The sequence below is a fragment of the Chiloscyllium plagiosum genome, unplaced genomic scaffold, assembly GCF_037043375.1.
Source record: "Chiloscyllium plagiosum isolate Xiang-an unplaced genomic scaffold, Cpla_swu_hap1 HiC_scaffold_49, whole genome shotgun sequence".
NCBI lineage: Eukaryota > Metazoa > Chordata > Chondrichthyes > Orectolobiformes > Hemiscylliidae > Chiloscyllium > Chiloscyllium plagiosum.
This window is the reverse complement of record NW_028270187.1, coordinates 4,142,091-4,163,205: the sequence shown is the minus strand read 5'-3', so window position 1 is coordinate 4,163,205 and position 21,115 is coordinate 4,142,091. Positions and strand designations below refer to the sequence as shown.

Below are 21,115 nucleotides of genomic sequence, written 5' to 3'. Positions count from 1 at the left end.
CATTGCTGTGGGTCTGGAGTCACGTATAGACCACGCCAGGTAAGGATGGGAAATGTCTTTCCCTGAAGGATATTAGTGAACCAGATGAGGTTTTTCTACAATGATCGTCATTAAACTCTTAATTTCAGGCTTTATTTTATTTGAAATCAGATCCTGCTGTCTGCCATGGCAGGATTTGAATCCGGGTCATTATCTGGATTAATAGCCAAGTGATCATGCCACTGGGGTGTCACCTCTGTTGGGAATAAGCCAGGAGTCAATATTCAACTTTGGCTGCACATCAAGCATGCTCAATGACGTAGCCATTGCACACAACGTTTTAGTCATCAAACCATTCACTCCTCTTCCTGAAGAAAAATCCTGAAAACCACCGGAAAAGAATGAACTGATCATGAATGAGATAACTATGAAGAAACAGAATTCAACAGGAGAAATGCGGCACTGGGCTAATCTGCCCATCCAATCATTCTGTGATCTATCGTGGTTTCAGTCACAATCAGTTGAAGCATGATACTTCGATCCGACTTCTCATCGAGAAATGATGTTCACACCCAGAAATCAAAACTTTTTTTGAGAATGCACTTAACTTTTATTGTTGAATGGATTGAACTTGGCTGTAGTCATTTATTGACACAGTGGTATTGAGTTAATGTTGCTCGGCTAGAACATCCAGGTTAATGGTCTGAGGATGTGGATGGAAATCTCACTATGGAATATGGTAAAATTTGAACTCAGTATAAATCTGGAGTAATAAAGAACATTTAAGATGATTGCATGATCATGCACAATTGTTATAAGAACCCATCTGATTCACTAATGTCCTTTCCTGTTTTCAGTCTATATGTGGCTCAGGAGTCACATATAATGTTTCTGACTCTCAACTGTCCTCTGAAATGGCATTGAATCCATTCTCACCCCTCCTCAAAGGCAACTAGGAATAGATGCTAAATGCTGGCCAGCCTGTGATTTTCATGTCCCACAAGTAAATTTTTAAAATTTGCTTGTTTTGCTGAATGCAAGTGATTGGTTGGCTCTTGTAAGTTAGTGGTAGTTTGGCACACTGACCTCTGCGCTGCTGATGCCTAGTGTGCCAACTCACGAATTCCTCCTCCTAATGAGCCTTTCACCATGACCTCACCCCCCCCCCCCACCCCCCCCCCCCCCCCCCATTACCAAACCATCATCTCCCAGACCATCCATAGTCTCAGGGGATCTCACATCCACAGCCTTCAACCGCATAGTTCGGGAACCCAGCACCGCCAGGTTTTATCTCTTACCCAAAATTCACAAACCTGACTGAAATGGTCGATCCATCATCTCCACCTGCTCCTAGCCCGCCGAACGTATGTCCTCATACCTTGATATTGTCCTGTACCTCTTTGTTCAGGAACTTCCACCTGCATTCGGTACACCACCCACACCCTGCACCTCCTCCAAGCTATCGTTTCCCCGTCATCCAATGACTCATCTTCACCATGGGATTCCAGTCCCAATACCTGTCCATTCGTGGTGGTGAAGAACTCCAAGCTCTCCCTTCCATCCTCTCACACCGACCCAACCAGTGCCCTTCCACTGACACTCTCATTTCATTGGTGGAACCGGTCCTCACTCTCAACAAATTCTCCTTCGCGTCCTCCCATTTCCTTCTGACTAAAGGTGCAGCCGTGGGCACCCGCGTGGAAGCCTCTTCGTTGGATACATGGAACAGTCCATCTTCCGCAGTTACACGAGCACCATTTCACCTTTTCCTCCGCTACATTGATGACTGTTTTGGTGCCACCTCGGGCTCCCACGAGCAGATTGAACAGTTCTTCAACTTTGCGAATGCTTTCCACCCTCTGCTCAAGTTCTCCTGGACAATCCCAGGCACATCGCTCTCCGTTGCTTGACCTTTCCGTCTGTATTTCCGGCAGCAGACTCAACATGGACATCTACTTCAAACTCACTGACTCCCACCGCTACCTGGACTACTCCTCTTCCCATCCCCTACCCCTGTCAAAACACAATCCCTCACTCCCAATTCCTCTGCCTCTGCCGTACCTGCTCCTAGGAGGAACAATTCCACTCCAGGACATCCCAGACAGCTTCCTGTTTCAAGGAGGACTATTTCCTCGTTTTTCAAAAATGCTCTCCAGCGTGTTTCCACCCCTTCTCCGCCCTTGAGCCTTGCTTCAATCGTAACAAGGACGTAAACCTCGGTTTTCACCTTCCACTCCACTAATCTCCAGATACATCGCATTAGCCAGACATTTCTATCACCTACAATCAGATCGCATCAGTAGCGATATATTTCCTTCACCACTCAGACCTCTGATCCACAGACACCATTTCCTCCATGACTCCCTTGTTAGGTCCACGGTCCCCACCAATGCACTCTTAACATTTGACATCTTCCTCTGCGACTGCAAGATGTGTATAAACTACATCCCAACTCCTCCTTCACCTTTTTCCAGGATTCCAAAGGATCTTATCACATATGGTAGAGGGTTCCCTGCACATCCAAGCACCTCATCTACTGCGTCCATTGCACTTGATGCCAACTCGTGTAATATTTCAGGGGACATCTCTGGAACTCATGTACCAAACAACCCCATCGCCCTGTGGCCGAACACTTCAACTCCCTTTCCCACGCTACCAAGGACATTCAAGTCCTGGTCCTCCTCCACCAACAAATCCAAACCACCCAGCGACTGGAGGAAAAACACTTTAGCTTCTGCCTTCGGAACCTTCAACCACACAGCATCAAAATTGACTTCACTAGTTTCCTAATCTACCTTCCCTGCACCTCATTGCAGATCCAACCCTCTAACTCTGCACGTTGAAGTGTGCTACATGTCCATCTTTCTTCCTTCCCAGTTATCTGCTCCACTCTTCAATCCAACCTTTTACTATCATCTCTAACCTGCATCTACCTTCCCAAAAACCTTACACACGCCTCCATCCCTCTTTATACTTTGCAGTCCCCTTCTCCCCTCTAACGACACACCCACACATTCCTGATGACGGACCTATGCTCGATACGTAGACTCTGGGATGCTGCCTGACCTTCTATGCTTTGCAAGCACCACGCTTTTCGACTCTGATGTCGAGCATCGTCAGTCCTCAGTTTCTCTCTTGTAATTCTTCGCTCGAGCTGGTACTAGAATCCTGCGTTACTAAAACCAATGTTATCGTTGGACTGCTTTTTTCTTGCAAAGAAAACATTTATCCATTCCTGATTGTCCATTCCTAATGTGATGAGCAGTGGGACTGTTGTAGCTTTATAATAGCATTCGGCAGTACAGATTCAATGGGCCGATGGGCCTCGTGACACGCCAGGATTGGACGAGAAGCTTCACAGGCTCATGAATGTGTACGGGGGAGACAGAGGGACCAGCTTTGGATAATGCAAAGATGTGGAATAATTGGCAGGGAGCACAGGAAGCACACGTTGTAACCCATCTTCGGAAGGCACATTGGAAACAACAAGCGAGTGGATTCCCACATCGAACATCATAGCCCTGTTGTGGAGAGGCGAACAGTGTGTTTTGTCAGATCCTTTTTCTCCCCTGTGGAGGGTTAACAAAGGAGTTATGTATTGCCAGAATAACATGGAATGCATGTTAAGATGTTAGCTTGTAGACATCCTGCAAATATTGTGAAAGTATCTTCTGAATTAACCGTAGGTTTTGCGCCCATCTAATTGTGCACAAAGAGTAGTTAGTTCAAAGAACGGGATGATCTTGAAATGAAAGACAAATAAGAATGCCGGAAATAAGCAAATTCAGTATACAGCTAGTTATTTTGGGGAAGGAAACATGAGGACGTAATGGAATTAACACATTCAGCGCATCGATTATGCTCTACCATTCAATCACAGCTGATTGAGGTCGAGATACCTTTCTCTTGCCTATTCCTCATTCATCTCAATCCCCTGATCAATCGGGAATGTTCCCATCTCTGTCTTCAAGACGCTCATTGACTTGGTCTCCACAGTTCTCTGCAGCAATGAGTTCCCCAGATTCATCCTCACCCCTTCAGGCTGACGCGATGTCACGTCATCTCAGTTCTAAAGTGTCATCCCTACCTTTACCTTGAGGCCTGTAGAGAAAATAATATGCCTGCGAGGGAAAGGGTGAATGGACAGTCAGGAGTAAAATAGGAAGTAGGACGTTTAATGAAGAGAGCAGCCTGGTCGAAAATAATTGACCACTGGAGCCATCCATAACAGCTGGAAGGTGAGGACATGTGTTGCCAACTAAAGGGTACTCCTTATTTACTTCCAAACTTCAGCATGCATGGGATCAATTACTTATTTAATAAACAAATAAAAAGGCCATTTCTGATTAGTGACAATGTAACCATTACCCCTTGACATTACCAGTGCCGCTTTTATTCCATTAACCAAAGTACAGGGATTTCCTCAGCTTTAACCTGAACTTGATCAGACATACAAACACGAGAGCTCCTCTGGTATACAAGTTTGATTCCCTTACTTGAGGAGGGGTGTGAATGGTGAATTGGCCAACATTTGGCAGGCAGAGTTTGATGTGGTTAAATGTGAGGTTGGAAGATTGAAACGGTGACATTCTCTAAACAGAAAGAATCTTCAGAGTGCTTCAGTACAGAAGGATCTGGGTGTCGTTATGCATTTAACTGCAGAGAATGATCATATGGGATGTCGCTGACTGTCCAGCATTTATTGCCCATCCCCGGTTGCCTTTGAACTGATTAGTTTGCCAAGCCATTTTACAGGAGAATTGAGAATCAGCCTTGCTGTGGATCTGGAGCCACGTGTGAGCCAGACCAGATAAGCATGACAGATTTTCTTCCCTGAATGGAATGAATCAGATAGCTTTTCCCAGTGCCAACTGGTAATGGTTCCAATTCTTAATTCCAGATTTTCTTATTTTATTGAAATCAAATTCCACCAGTTGATGTGGTGGTAGTTAAACCCAGGTTGCCCAGAACATTAGCTGAGTTTATGGATTAATATCCGTAGCGATATTACCGCGAGGCCAGCACCTCCTGGTGCACATTACTTAGCAATTTGGTATTAACTTGGCTGCATAATTCTCTTAGACAGAGGCACTATAGGATTCCGTTTCCTTCTGTTACACCTTCTCATTGTTCAGTTGCTGAATTGTGTAACATGTTTTCCTCTGCTTTGAGGGTATATTGCATTTGTCGTGATAAAACATTTGGGTACAACAATCCATTGTGTAACAATATTCAAATGTGTGGTGATATTCTGATGAGTTAATCACTGAAACAATTGCGTACAAACGCTGAATTCAGGGACGAAGGAATGAGAAATCAAAGATTCGGATGGATTTATCTCACAAAAAACAACATTGGTTAGAAAACGGGTTGAAGGAGAAAACACCAGTCTCCGAAAATTTCCACAGACACCAATTGCAGATCTGACACTCGAAAATTCCAAGAGGAAACAAATGCTTCTTATTTGATCTTATATAGTTGATAATGTCACTTTTAGCGAACTGTATGTAATTCTGGCTGCCCTGCTATAGGAAGAATACTTTTAAATTGGAAAGGGTGCAGAAAACAATTGGAAGGATGTTACTGGAACTGGAGGGTGTGAGTTATAAGGAGAGGCTTGATAGCTAGGACTTTTTTCCCTGTAGCGTAGGAGGTTGAGGGGTGGCCTTGTAGAGGTTTACAAAATCATGAGAGGCATAGATCAGATGAATAGCAAAGATCCTTTTCCTCAGGTAGCAGAGTTCAAAATGAGAGGGCATAGGTGTTTTAAAAAATTCTCAAGGTCAAGGACCAGGCTCGCAGGAAAGTAGTCTGACACAGAACAAACAGCCAAGAGGCGAGTCTGCTAGAATAGAAGTGTTTTATTCCCCGCAGTGTCACCACAACCAGTCTCGTACTTACAACGGGTCTGGTTTATACTCACTCTACACGTTACCCAAACTGGGAGCCGTCAGTTCTCGTAGAGCGGTTGCCAACAACCCACGCTCGGCGGTTAAACGTAACCCCGGAGCAGACTCTACCGAACTGGAGACTTCTCCAGCTGATATACTCTTAAACATTCATGTGAACAGCAGAGCAAGGCTAAAAAACACATTCCATTCTGGTTACATACAGATAAGAAGATTCACACGGGAAGGTGTATAATAAGATTCACACGGGACTAAGCGACACCTTCCATTTTCGGTTAGATTCACACATGTATTGGGACACAATTTTAACCCTTTCACCACATTCCACTGCTTGGCCCAATACATGTGTTGCATAATGATTCACACATGTATTGGGACATAATTTTACACCACAATAGGTAAAAGGGAAAAGCCGAAATATTTAAAAGGGACATGAGAGCAACCTTTTCATACAGAGTGTGGCTCATATTTGAAATGAACTGCCAAGGAAGTTGTAAATGCAGGTACAATATTTAAACGATATTTGGACAGGCCATAGACCTGGTGGATCATGAGGCTGCTGTCAATGGAGAAGGAAAAAGGGAGAGGAAAAGGGAAAGAGAATGATGGAGAGAGAGGGAGACACAGAGAGGAAAGGAGAGAGAGTGAGGGAAAGGGAGGCAGGGACAGAGAGAGAGAGAAAAGTGCTAAGGGGAGGGGAGAGAAAGGAAGGGAGAGGGAGAGTGAGAGAGGGAGAAGGGGAAGCATGGCTTGCACTTTCATCTGAGGATTATTTTGCCTCAGGTGAGGGATAAGGTGGGGAAGGAGAATCTTTCATGGTAACCTCGGTCAATGTTGGGATTCAACCATGTTGTTGGCATCACTCTACGTTAGCAAAGCAGCCACCCAGGAAACTGCCTTCTGATGTAATGGGTAACACGCGAAGGAAGAAAACAGAAGCAAGCGTAAGGGAACATCAAAGTTTCAAAACCAAGCAATAATGCTCATTTTACCTGTCTGTGGCAAGCCGTTTGTAAAATGTTCGACAATGATGACCACCATCACAATGGGAGAAAGTGAGGACTGCAGATGCTAGAGGTCAGAGCTGAAAATGTGTTGCTAGAAAAGCGCAACAAGTCAGGCAGCTTCCAAGGAGCAGGAGAATCGACGTTTCGGGCATGATTCCTGAAGAAGGGCTCATGCCCGAAACATCGATTCTCCTGCCCCTTGGATGCTGCCTGACCTGCTGCGCTTTTCCAGCAACACATTTTCAACACCATCACAATGGGCACGAAGAGACTGAGACAGAGATGAATCAAAGTCCATTGTAGTGTTATCGTGTTCTGTGCAAGGAGAATAACTCAGTTTAGATCGCTGTCTGCTTGTGAGCTCGAGAGGCTCAGAGAAATGATCGAGGAGCAGAGGAATACCCAATTCGATTCGAATTACATTGGATCAGTTACAATGAGTGTCAATGAATTATGGAAGTAGGGATAGATGAAAGTGTTGGAATGTAATCATGTTCTCCATAACATCGAGGGAAGGAGGCTTAGGATTGGACACAACTGTTCAATAGAAGGGATTCATAGAGAACAGAATACATATAATATAGTAGAGGCCCTTGAGCCAATGGAGTCTATCATGCAAAGAAAATCAATACCTATGTTTCTCTGAGTTTCTTGCACCTGTATTGGGGGAGAGAGAGCTGGGTGTGTGGTGAGAAAGTGTGACTTGGAGCATGTGGAGTTGGATTGGTGGGGGGGGGGGGGTGTTTGGGGTGGGGACAGGAGGTGTCTGAGAGGGTTGGGGAAGTTGATGGGGGTGGGATGGGGATGGGTGTAGTTCAGTGTGTGTTTGTGGGAGGGGTGCTGGACGGTGGATGCGTGTTGTTTGGGGTTGATAGGGGGCAGGCATGGGTGGGTTGGCATGGGTAGGTACATGGGTGGCAAGGGATGAAGAAGTGTGTGGATGGTAGTCGGTGGTTGGGGATGTTTGGGGTGTCATCATTTCTCATGAGGATTCATTGTATGTCCTTTGTAGCTGCGACAAATGTCACATTAACTGACAAAGCACCAAAGACTTTATAGGATTTGACAGCGTAGAAATGGAAAAGATAGCATGACTTGTGTGAGAGATTTAGACTACGACATCCAGCTGAAAGACCACGGTACTGAGGTGAAGAAAGTGCTGATATTTATCTAAGTTCCGCCAGGATTTGTGTAATTTGGTCGTCTTTGAGACAGTCAATGTCGGATGATTATTTTTTTGACTGACAAGTGTGTAATGCATCATTACAAATAGACATGTGTTTCAGGAAACAGACTGGAATGGACATTGTTATTGGAGGACATCAAAAGGGAGCCCTGACCATCTCTGGTTCGTCGCAAAGCAAGGCAGACAGCTCTGCACACTGACCTCTGAATCTGCTTTATAACGGTTCCAGGTGATGAGTACCGAGAGGTAGGACATCGCTTGATACCAAGGGAGCTCATACTCAACAAGCTCCATAGGAAGGGTCATTAGTTATTTCCCACGGTGGTTAAAGGGCTTCTCACAACAGGAATGTTGAAACTACATTGAGGCCAGGAGTGCAGACCTCAAATCATACACTGCTCCTCTGAGTCAAAATATTTAACATACATAGTTAAATCGTAATTTGATACTTGGATCGCCAAATAAATGTTTTACATAACATTATCAATTAATACCATGATCACAGTCCGTGATTCTGGAACTGTATCAAACGTTAGTTGAGTCACACAGCGGGATGATTGTATCCAATTTCGAATCCACATTCAACGAGGTATATGATAGTACTGGGAGAGGGTGCAGAGGGAGATTTACCAGGATGTTGCCTTGGGGACTGGGGAGTTTCAGTGATGGAGAGAGTTTGGACATGCTGGGGTTGTTTTCCTTAGAGGGGAGGACATTGAGGGGACGGGGAGGGGGTTATATGACAGAGATGTATAAAATGATGAGGATGATTATTTGGGTAGGCAGGAGGAAACCTTCCCATCTTGTTGGAGGGATCAATGAGTAAGGGAAGGGAATAGATTGAAGGTAAGGGGGGGGGGGGGGGGGGGGGAGGTTTCGAGGGGGATGTGAGGGAAATATTAGCACCCAGAGGCTGGTGGGGAATTTGGACTCACTGCCTGTAAGGATTGGAGAGGCAGAAACCCTAATCACATTAAATAATAATTTAGATGTGTACTTGTGATGCCAAGGCTATGGGGCAAGTGCTAGGAAAACAGGTTGGAAAAGTTACGTGCATGCTCGGGCCAAGCACAAAATCGATGGGTGGAAGTGTCTGTTTCTGTACTGTAGCCTTGTATGAATCTATGACATTCAATTTCACAATCTCTACACACATGATGAAGGCATTTCATGATTAATTCACTAATTGTTATTTTTAAAAATTATTTCTTCCCCTCTGTTGGATAATCATGTAGAGGTTCCACCTGCTCTGATAAATTCACAAATTTCCATTTTTCTATCCAACTCAAAAGAAACTGATGAACCTTTATTTCATATTGTGACACCAATGATCGAATCATCATTTTTGAAAATACTTACGCAGCTCTCTGTCAAAACCCAGGCTTTATATCCTAGTTAACAATGGCAGCATTATTTATATCCCAGTTAACAATGGCAGCATTATTTGGCATTGTTTGTGCATCAAAATGAAGTCCGCCAGTTCAGACAGGTAGATGACTGCTAGGAGAAGGGGCATATAACCCAAACTCAGATCTTTGATCCAATTTCAATAAGTAAAAACGAGAGCACGTGACTAGCTTAAACCTAAAGCAAAAAGAATCGCTGAGCAGTTGTTTTTTGTAAATGACATATTGGATAAAAAAAATAAACTAGCAGTTTCCACTGCCTGCATGCATCTATGAAAAGAAGGACGATTTTGAGATATATGAACATGAACCTTTTGATGCGTGACCCTCCTTTCTTTTCTCTGTGACTAGAACAGATTGGCTGGACGGGGAAAGCACGCCACGTCCATTAACCTTTGTATACCAATAACTTTAGTCTCCAGCAGAATATTGCGCATGGACATTTATAGTAAAGACTGCAGTATCTTTAAGACCAGTCACCTGACGATCCTGTCGAGAACCTTCCCTCCAACTGTTGTACAAGAAGAATATTCCTCCTCTGGGCCGAATGTCACCTTTGCAGGAAATCACGACATCCTTTCTATTTGAATTGACACCGGAATCTGACAGCATTTTGATTGTTGGTTTCGAGAATTGATCTGTCACATGGTTTTAAAATAAAGACTTTTGCAAAATTTTTTACATATCCCTTTTAAAGCAAAATACTTGAAAGGAGAAAGGTGCAGAAGAAAACAATTGCAAAGTCCTGAGAGAAATCCTAACAGCAACAATTCTCAAAACAAATATACAAAACATGACAATATAGAAGTAGCATAAAAATACTTAAATCATACTATCCCTTGTCATAATACAGCACAGAACACAATATAATGTTACCCTTGAGTGAAATAATATTTATTATTCACAAAAATGCACCATGTGGGGCTATCATAAATGCTTCACAGTTTGTGACAGGGTAATATTACAATACAATCGTACCACTGAAAAAATGCAACGACAATATTTCATTAGGTGTGAGAATTTGGAGTCACTATAAACCTGAATGATTGCAGCTTTCCACTCTTGGTATTTCTTGTGTAGAATCAGATTTAATCTAACTGTGTCACCTCAGTAACTACTCTTCTGCAAATGAAAACAAGTCTCTGTATGAAAACAGAGGAGAGAACAAAAGCAACACAAAACGCCTTGACTCAAACATTAATGATCAGCTCTCAAAATCAGGTACATTTCCAGTGGCAGAAGGCGAGGAAGGAGGAAAGAGATTCAGGGAGGTAAACTAATAAATTTGCCTGGGGGTGGGAGAAGACCAGCAGTACCCTTCCATCAGCTCCCGGGAAGAATAAAGACTGTTGGTTCTGAACATCACCAGAGACCTCCACCAAAGGACACATGATCCATGGGGTCGTGGGAGTGTGCAGGCTCCACACGTGCATCCTACAAAATGGCTCCTGCATTCAGAAACAGTTCACACCTGCTCCATGACTCATATATGTCCTTTCTTTGCATAATTAATATTTGCACCATATCGATATTGCTGTTTCTCGATAAACTCTCAGAAAGTTGATACGAAAGGCCCACTGCCTATTGAACGTGGTCAGAAACCTTTCGAAAAACTAACACTGCTAACTTTACAAAACATTGCAATGGACTGTACTGAGATGTATGTTCTGGAACATTGAATTTGTGGTTGCTGACAGCAGTCTACAACCTACTCCATGCAGGAGTGATGATGCACTTAATGTGGAACACACCTCTGCAATCAGTCTTGAGACAGGACAGCCCAGGCCTCGCTCATCGTAGCCAGTGAGTTGAAGCAGGCCTACCTCAAGAACATGCTCCCAAATATCAGCACAACATCTGCTGTTCCACTGGAGTGCTGAACATCCTTGCTCATTGTGAGACAACCATCAAAGATGCCTAACGTCCCATCCTGTCTGCATTTAGAAGAATCAGATCAAAACTCTTCCTTGATTACAAGGAGAAATCGAGGAGTGAGGACCCAGCAGAAAGAGTAGTGCAGTGTTGGTCTGAGGCAATGGAACGCTTTCTGGGGGACTGCTTAGAATCGTAGGACTGATCTACATTAAAGAACTCAGCAGCCAACCTACACAAGCATGCCACCACTGTTACTGTTACCTTCATTAGTGAGCTTGTAGAAGATTGTGAGCCAAAGACATTAATCTGAATGTGCTTCAACTGAAACTTTGGAGGAATGAAGAGATGCACGCCCAACTAAAGTCCAGGTCCGAAACATTCAAGTCGGACAACTCTAATGTATGCGGTACAACCAGGTATGACACCCATAAGGCCAGAGATTCCAAGATGCAAAACCAAACTAAACTTTGCACCTCGACCAGCCACACGGATACCAACCATTTGTAACAAGGCTAACAAACCATAATGGGTTCTGAAACAATTTGAATATACTTGTGCACAACATACTTCTGTACTGAATGTGTCAAATACTTTCTGTGCTTATTTTGAACAGAAGGTAGGTCAGAATGTCACCTGTCGCAACAGTGCCAGACGCACCTGGACCCACTGACACCACTGCAAATGTTAGATCAGCTCGCTCGAGAGTGAACCCACAGAAGGCAAATGACCTGAACAGAGTCCCCAACCATGCAGTCAGATCCTAAATGTACCAGCTGGAGGGAGTTCTCACGGAAATCTTTAACCTCTCCTTCCTATGACATGACATTCCCAGCTGCTTGAAGAGGACCACTACCATCCTGGTGCCAAAGGAAAATCATGCAGCTTTCCTCAATGACGAATGCCCAGTAGTTCTGAGCTCCATAATTATGATGCATTTCAGGGGGTTAGTCAGGCCTCACAATAACCTCCAGCCTCCCAGACTGGCTTGATTGCTTGCAATTAACTGGGTGACACAGCAGTTTTGCAGCAGAAATCACCTCCCTGAACCTACACTCATCCCTGGAACATCTGGATAAAAATGATACCTACTTCAGGCTCCTACTTACTGACTGCAGCTCTACCTTCAACGCCATGATTCCAAACAAATTCATCTCTAAACTCTGAGACATAGTTCTCGGCACCCCGCTCTGCAACTGGATCCTGGACTTAATGGCCCATGGACTGGAATCAGTTAGAATGTGTAACAACACATTCTGCACCATAATACTCAATACAGGTGCCAAACATGGCTGCGTACTCAACCTCCTTCGATACCTCTTGAATATTCACGACTGTGGAAACAACTTTTGAACCAAATCCATTTGCAAGTATGCTGACGACACCACCGTCGTAGTTCGGATCTCAAACAATAATGAAACAAAAGACAGAAAATAGATCGAGTGCTTAGCAGCATTATGTAAAGACAACAATCTCTACCTAACCATCAGCAACACCAAAGAGCTGACCATTGACTTCATGAAGCAGAGTGGAAGGTACACCTCTATCTTCATCAATGGAGTTGAGGTAGAGATGGTCGAGGGTGACAAGTTCAAGGGAGTGATGGTCATCAGCAATCTACCCTGGTCCTCCAATGTAAACGTGAAGGTCAAGAAAGCACAACAGTGTCTCTACTTCCTCAGGAAGACAAGGATAATTTAACGAGATTCTTCACGAGTACTTTACATCCGTATTCACTGAGGACAGGGACATGACTGATGTTGAGGTTAGGGATAGATGTTTGATTATTCGAAGTCAAGTTAGCATAAGGAGAGAGGAAGTGTAGTGTATTCGAAAAGGCATTAAGGTGGACAAGTCTCTAGGTCCAGATTGCATTTATCCTAGGTTTCCGGCGGAAGCAAGATAGGAAATAACTGGGGCCTTAATAGATATCTTTGCAGCATCCTTGAACATGGGTGAGGTCCTGGAGGAGTGGAGAATTGATAATGTTGTCCCATATTTGAAGAAGGATGGCAAGGATAATCCAAGTAATTATATAGACAAGTCAGCCTATGTCAGTGGTTGGGAAGCTGCTAGAGAATATACTGACAGATAGGATCTATTCCCATTTGGAAGAAAATTGGCGCCTCATTGACAGGCAACATGGTTTTGTGCACGGAAGACCATGTCTTGTCAAATTAATATAATTCTTTGAGTCAGTGACAAAGTTGGTTGATGAGGGAAGGTCTGTTGATGTTGTATACATGGACTTCAGTAAGTCAGTTGATAAGGTACCTCATGATAGACTGTTGGAGAAAGTGAAGTTGCATGGGGTCCAGGGTAATGAACTGGCTAGGCAACAGGAGATAGAGAGTCACAGTAGAAGGGTGTTTCTCAAAAGGAAGAACTGTAACTAGTGGTGTTCCACCGGGATCTGTGCTGGGACCAAAGTTGTTTGTGATACAAATGATCTGGAGAAAGGTATAGGTGGTCTGATTGGCACATTTGCAGATGACACTAAGATTGATGGAGTAGCAGACATTGAAGGGAACTGTGAAAGAATACAGACAAATATAAATATATCGGAGAGTTGGACAGAGAATTGGCAGATGGAGTTCAATCCGGGCAAATGCGAGGTGATGCAATTTGGAAGTTCCAATTCAAGACCGATCTGTCCAGTAAATGGAAAAGCCCAAGGAAAACTTGATGTAAAGAGATATGCGGGTGTTCATATCCAGTCTACTCTGAAGGTGACAATGAAGTTCGATCGACTGGTCAAGAAGGCATACAATATGCTGTCCTTCATCGAATGGGCTATTGGGTTCAACATTGGTTCGGCCATATTTGGAATACTGTGTACAGTTCTGGTCACCACATTATCAAAAGGATATGGATGCTTTGGAGAGGGTGCTGAGGAGGTTTTCCAGGATGTTAGCTGCTATGGAGAACGCTAGCTATGAGGATAGGTTGAGTAGAATTGGGTTATTTGGGGTGGCATGGTGGCAAAGTGCCTAGCACTGCTGCCTCACAGTGCCAGAGACACGGGTTCAATTCCCGCCTCAGGCAGCTGTCTGTGTGGAGTTTGTGCATTCTGCGTGGGTTTCCTCCGGGTGCTCTGGCTTCCTCCCACAGTCCAAACATGTAGAGGTTAGGTGATTTGGCCATAGTGTTAAGTGAAGGGGTAAATGTAGGGGAATGGGTCTGGGTGGGCTGCTCTTTGGAGTGTCGGGGTAGACTTGTTGGGCTGAAGGGCCTGTTTCCACACTGTAAGTAATCTAATCATTGACTATTCTCGTTTGAAAGACAAATGTTGGGGGTTTTGGGGTGGGGGACCTGATTGAGTTTTACAAACTCATGAGAAGGGTGCATAGAAAGTTTTTTTTCCCAAAGAGGGGAATGCAGTTACTCAGATTCATAAATTCAAGGTGAGAGGGGAAAAGTCTCAAGAAGAAAATGTTATTTACTTAGATAGTGGTGGATGCCTGGAACAGATTGCCAGTAGAGTCATAGAGATGTACAGCATGGGAAACAGACCCTTCGGTCCAAATCGTCCATGTCGACCAGATATCCCAATCCAATCTAGTCCCACCTGCCAGCACCTGGCCCATATCCCTCCAAACCCTTCCTATTCATATACCCATCCAGATGCCTTTTAAATGTTGAAATTGTACCAGCCTCCACCACTTCCTCTGGCAGCTCATTCCATGCACGTACCATCCTCTGTGCGAAAAACTTGCCTTTACATCTCTTTTATATCTTGACCCTCACCCTAACCTATGCCCACTAGTTCTGGACTACCCCACTCCAGGGAAAGAATTTTGTCTATTTATCCTATCCATGCCCCTCATGACTTTATAAACTTCTATAAGGTCACTCCTCAGGCTCGACCGCTCCAAGGAAAACATCCCTGGCCTATTCAGCCTCTCCCTGTAGCTCAGTTCCTCCAAACCTGGCAACATTCTCGTAAATCTCTTCTGAACCCTTACAAATTTCACAACATCTTTCCGATAGGAAGGAGAGCCGAATTGCACACAATATTCTTTCAATGGCCTAACCAAAGTCCTGTACAGCTGCAACATGACTCCCCAATTCCTGTACTCGATACTCTGACCAATAAAGGAGTGCATACCAAACGCCTTCTTCATTATCCTATCTACGTGCGACTCCACTTTCAAGGAGCTATGACCCTGCACTCCAATGTCTCTTTGTTCAACAACACTCCCTAGGACCTTATCATTAAGTGTATAGATCCTGTTAAGATTTGCTTTCCCAAAACGTAATACCTCGCATTTTTCTAAATTAAGCTCCATCCACCATTTCTCAGGCCTTTGGCCCATCTAAGCAAGATCCTGATATAATCTGAGATAACCTTCTTCGTTGTCCACTGCGCCTCCAATTTTAGTGTCATCTGCAAACTTACTAACTATACCTCTTATGCTCACATCCAAGACATTTACATAAGTCCTGAAGAAGGGCTTATGCCCGAAACGTCGATTCTCCTGTTCCCTGGATGCTGCCTGACCTGCTGCGCTTTTCCAGCAACACATTTCCAGCTCTGATCTCCAGCATCTGCAGACCTCACTTTCTCCCCATTTATATAAGTTATGAAAAGTAGTGGACCCAAAACCGATCCTTGTGACACTCCACTGGTCACAGGCCTCCAGTCTGAAAAACAAGCCTTCACTACCACCCTCTATCTTCTACCTTTGAGCCAGTTCTGCATCCAAATGGCTACTTCTCCCAGTATTCCATTAGATCCAACCTTGCTCACCAGTGTCCCGTGGGGAACCTTGTTGAACGCCTTACTGCAGTCCATATAGATTGCGCTCTACCTTCATCAATCCTCTTTGTTATTTCTTTTTGCGTGATATGATTTCTTTAATCAATTTTGCGTGATATGATTTCCCACACACAAAGTCATGTTGACTATCTCTAATCAGTCCTTGCCTTTCCAAATGCATGGACATCCTATCCATCAAGATTCCCTCCAACAACTTGCCTACCACCGACGTCAGGTCCCCTGGTCCATAGATCCCTGGATTGTCCTTACCACACTTCTTAAACAGTGGCACCACGTTAGCCAACCTCCAGTCTTCCGGCACCTCATCTGTGACTATTGATTATACAAATATCTCAGCAAGCCGCCCAGCAATCAAATCCCTAGTTTCCCACAGACTTCTAGGGTACACCTGATCAGATCGTGTGGATTTATCCCCTTTTAGAGGCAGGAACAATAGCGTCTTTTAAGATGTATCTAGACAGATATGTGAATGTGTAGGGAACAGAGGGGTACAGATCCTTAGAAAACAGACAACAGGTTGCAGTAGAGGATCTGGATCAGTGTATGCTTGGAGCACTGAAGTGTCTGTTCCTTTGCTATAATTTTCTTTCTTCTCTGTTCTTGAAATGGAGCATGTCAACAAAGGACTCTTTTTACTTTCCATTTTTTCACAGTAGAAAGCATCCTATCTGGATACATCGCAGCATGGTATGGCAAGTGCACAAGAGATAACAGAGAGTCGTGAACACAGCCCAATCAATCTCACAAACCAGCCTTTCATCCATTGATTCCATCAAAATTTCTTGCAGCATTGAGAAAGCAATTGGGCGGCACGGTGGCCCAGTGGTTAGCACTGCTGCCTCACAGCGCCTGTAGACCCGGGTTCAATTCCCGACTCAGGCGACTGACTGTGTGGAGTTTGCACATTCTCCCCGTGTCTGCGTGGGTTTCCTCCGGGTGCTCCGGTTTCCTCCCACAGTCCAAAGATGTGCGGGTCAGGTGAATTGGCCATGCTAAATTGCCCGTAGTGTTAGGTTAAAGGGGTGGGTGTGGGGGTATGGGTGGGTTGCGCTTCGGCGGGTCGGTGTGGACTTGTTGGGCCGAAGGGCCTGTTTCCACACTGTAAGTAATCTAATCTAATCAATCAACATAATCAAGGACATCTCCAAACCCAGTCATCGTTTCTTCTGACTGGCACAACATATAAAAATTGAACAAGCGTACAAACAGATTGAAGTACAATGTTTTCCCCGATAATATCAAACTTTTAAACGGCCCTCTCAAATGTCATTTCTGATATTTCTCTCTGCACTTTCTCTGTCTGTAATACTGCACTCTGCAATCTGTTCTGATACTCTTTGTATGGTACAGTCTACTTGTTTGGAAAACAGAACTTTTCACTGTATTTCGGTACATGTGACAACACTAAATCAAACAACACACAGGCTAGAAATGGGTTTAATGATATACCTCTAACGTGTTTCTGAATTGTGTCAGTGCATTCCTGATCTTCTCCATGTTCCATTCTTCCAGTGAAATAAACATTCACTCTTGTAACTGGCCTTGCCTCTCTTTAAGGGTTTTAATGTAAAGATGTCTCACATTGTCCTTCAGGAACATCTGTGTTAATGCATTCGGAATTGTAGCAAGAGTATATGCTTATGACTGAACACTGACAGCTGCACTTCACTGATGTGACCTCTCCTTCCAAGAACACCCCATACGCTGGACTCAGAGACAACAGGCTTTGGAAAATCATGCAAGGAATGTAATTAAAGGATTTTATCTATAGGATATGTTTAATCAAAATGCCTGAACCGCTACAATAAGCTGTCTTCACGTACACGTTACTGTATCAGGATCACAGGATGATATGGATTAGGTTTCAGAGGATAGTATCTCAGAGCACTGAATTCGTAAAATCAGTCTCACTCTTTGAAATTAATCAAAATGTGTTGTGATACTTCCCTTTGTCTGGCCGAGACCTTAACAGCAGGGAGGCGATACTATGGCTGTACAAAACGTCGGTTATGCCACATAATGAGAGTATTGTGGCTGGATCTGGAATCCTCATTCTAGAAGTGATGTGAAATCACTGGTAGAGGATGCAGAGGGAGATTTACCCGGATGATGCCTTGGGAGCTGTAGAGTTTCAGTGATAGCGATAGATTGGGCAGACTGGGACTGTTTTCCTTATAACAGAGGATGTTGAGAAAGAGGGGAGATGATTGAGATGCATAAAATGATGAGAGGTGAAAATCGGGTAGATAGGAAGACGCTTTTCCCACTTGATGGAGGGATTAATGATGAGGAAGAGCATAGATTGAAGGTAAGGGGCATTACGCATAGAGGGGGATGTGAGGAAAAAATATTTTCACTCAATGTGGTGGGGGATCTGGAACCGACTGTCTGTAAAGGTTGGAAAGGCAGAAACCCTTATCACATGGAAGAATGGTTTACATTTGCATTTGTGATGCCAAGGTTCTGTGGCCTAGTGAAAGGAACGTGGGATTAGATTGACTGGATGTGTCAACGAGGTTTTGGCTGTGCTGTAGATTTCCAGGACTGTGCTGTTAATGATTTTTTTTTAAGTCTTCTAAAGGTTTAGCATTTTTATGTACTTTCAAACAACAGAACCTGATAATGCAGCTATGATTACATTAAACATTGTAGTTCTCACACCACTGGTTATGTGGCACTTCATAATGCACGCCAAAATAGAGACATGAGAAGATTAACTTTAGAAATGATGTCTAAAACATGTATAAAAACTTCAGTATTAGGTTTGTTTAAACAGTTTCTAATCAATTGATCTGATAATGAAGGCGAAAAGCATTACCAAAGTTTTAGATTAGATTAGATTACTTACAGTGTGGAAACAGGCCCTTCGGCCCAACAAGTCCACACCGACCCGCCGAAGCGCAACCCACCCATACCCCTACATTTATCCCTTACCTAACACTGTGGGCAATTTAGCATGGCCAATTCACCTAACCTGCACATCTTTTGGGTTGTGGGAGGAAACCGGAGCACCCGGAGGAAACCCACGCAGACACGGGGAGAATGTGCAAACTCCACACAGTCAGTCGCCTGAGGCGGGGAATTGAACCCGGGTCTCTGGCGCTGTTTTATGTCAATGAATTAAATGCGTTTTGAATTCTCATACTCACATATGTCCCGCATTTCGACCAGCACGTGGAATTGAACTAAGAGGAAACAATAATCGAAGTGCTGAATATTAATACTTTCCTTTTTGCAAATCTTGAGACAGACAGAGGTGCAAATTTCTGTAATGGCATATTTTGATTATGCGGCCATGAGATGGGAGTGTAATGTTTTTGCAAGATTGTTGAATGTTGCATAAATTGGTGTCATAGTAATTAAAGATGTTTTTGAGTTCTAACAGGCATTCCTTCAGACAGTTTTGGTAATATGTTGAATGCCATTATCGCACACACCAGAAGTCTTCAGGTTTTGAAGTCAAGGGCTGATTATAAATAATGTTAGTGTAGCAGTGTATAGAGCTATCACATCAACACTCTCCCAGGACAGTCTGTATTAAGAAAGAATAGGCAAAAAAAAAGTAAGGGAACTGGGCTAGCTCATAAAATAACAAAATCATAAATACATTAGCACGGGGAAATGTGATTGAAGTAAAAAGATATCGAATCACTTTGCATCCGGTTACGAATCAGCAAAGGGGAAACAGTCATTGATGCGAATTATTTATAGAGCATGAAACATATAATACACATTTTGGGCATATTATCATCAAGGAATTAAGGTGAAATTTAATGTGGATGGAGTCGAAGTTATGCAACATGGAAACAGACCCTGCGGTAAACATCATCCACAGCAACCAGGCAAACAAAGCTGACCTCGCCATGTGTGTCAGCATTTGCCCCACATCCTTCTGAACCATCTTGTCCATATACTCTTCCTCATTCCTTCCATATGCTGTAACTCTACGCATCTCTACCACTTCCTCTGGCGGCTCATTCTCTAGTGCACCACTCTCTCTGTGAAAAGAAAATTCGCCGCAAGTCATTTTTTAGTTATGTCTTTTCTCACCTTCAAACCTCTAGTTTTGGACTCTCTCGCCATAGGAACAATACTTTGGAGTATTCGCCCTGTCCGTGCCCCTCATCATTTTATAAACCGCTATAAACTTTCAACGTCTGTTGCTCTGGGAGAAAAATCCCCATAACTATTCAGCCTCACCAACAACTCAAATTCTCCAATCCCAGCCACACTTTGGAATTCTTTTCTGCACCCTGGCACAATATCTTTAACAATATCTTACCAATAGAAGGACGACTAGAAGGCACTGTTGTGCCTCGCCAATTTCCCGTAAAGTCGCAACATGACCTCCCAACTCTTATACCGAATATTCCACATAATGAATAGAAGTGTGACAAACACGTTCTTCAGCACCCTGTCTCCCTGTAATCCCAGTATACAGGAAGTGTGCATCTGCACCCTACTGGCATCCCCCTGTAATGCACACAGGGACTGCTCGCAAGGACTGCTATTATGTAAAATGAACAATTAATCTTTATGAGGAGACTCAATTCTGAAATCAGCGTTAATATGATGGAAGATGAATTCCTGGAATGTGTACAAAATGTTTTCCTGGGCTAGGGTTGAGGCACCATTCTCGGAACAGACCAAGTTGGTTTTAATATGATGTAATGAGAAAGGTTGATTGATACTGTATTTTTAGATGATCCAATGCGAAATAGTGGCCACAACATTATAGACTTGTGGGAAATAGTGACAATAACATCTTAAAATTTTAAGTTTGAATGCAACATCAATGATCTTAAACTGAACAAAGAAAATATAGATATCCACGGAATAGGTCATCTGGAGTAAGCTTTGAACACTCAGAAAAGTAGTCAATAGGAGACGGCAAATCTATAAACAAGCACTTCAGGTTTCACAAGATATACACAATCCTTTAATGGACAAACATCCAACAGGAACGATAGACCTAC

The 21,115-nt window shown here is 43.6% G+C and overlaps 1 pseudogene; it reads right to left on the bottom strand.

Annotated features, from left to right (window-relative positions):
* Positions 1 to 9,898: 9,898 nt before the first annotated feature.
* Positions 9,899 to 20,091, bottom strand: LOC148135403 (uncharacterized; annotated as a pseudogene).
* Positions 20,092 to 21,115: the final 1,024 nt, after the last annotated feature.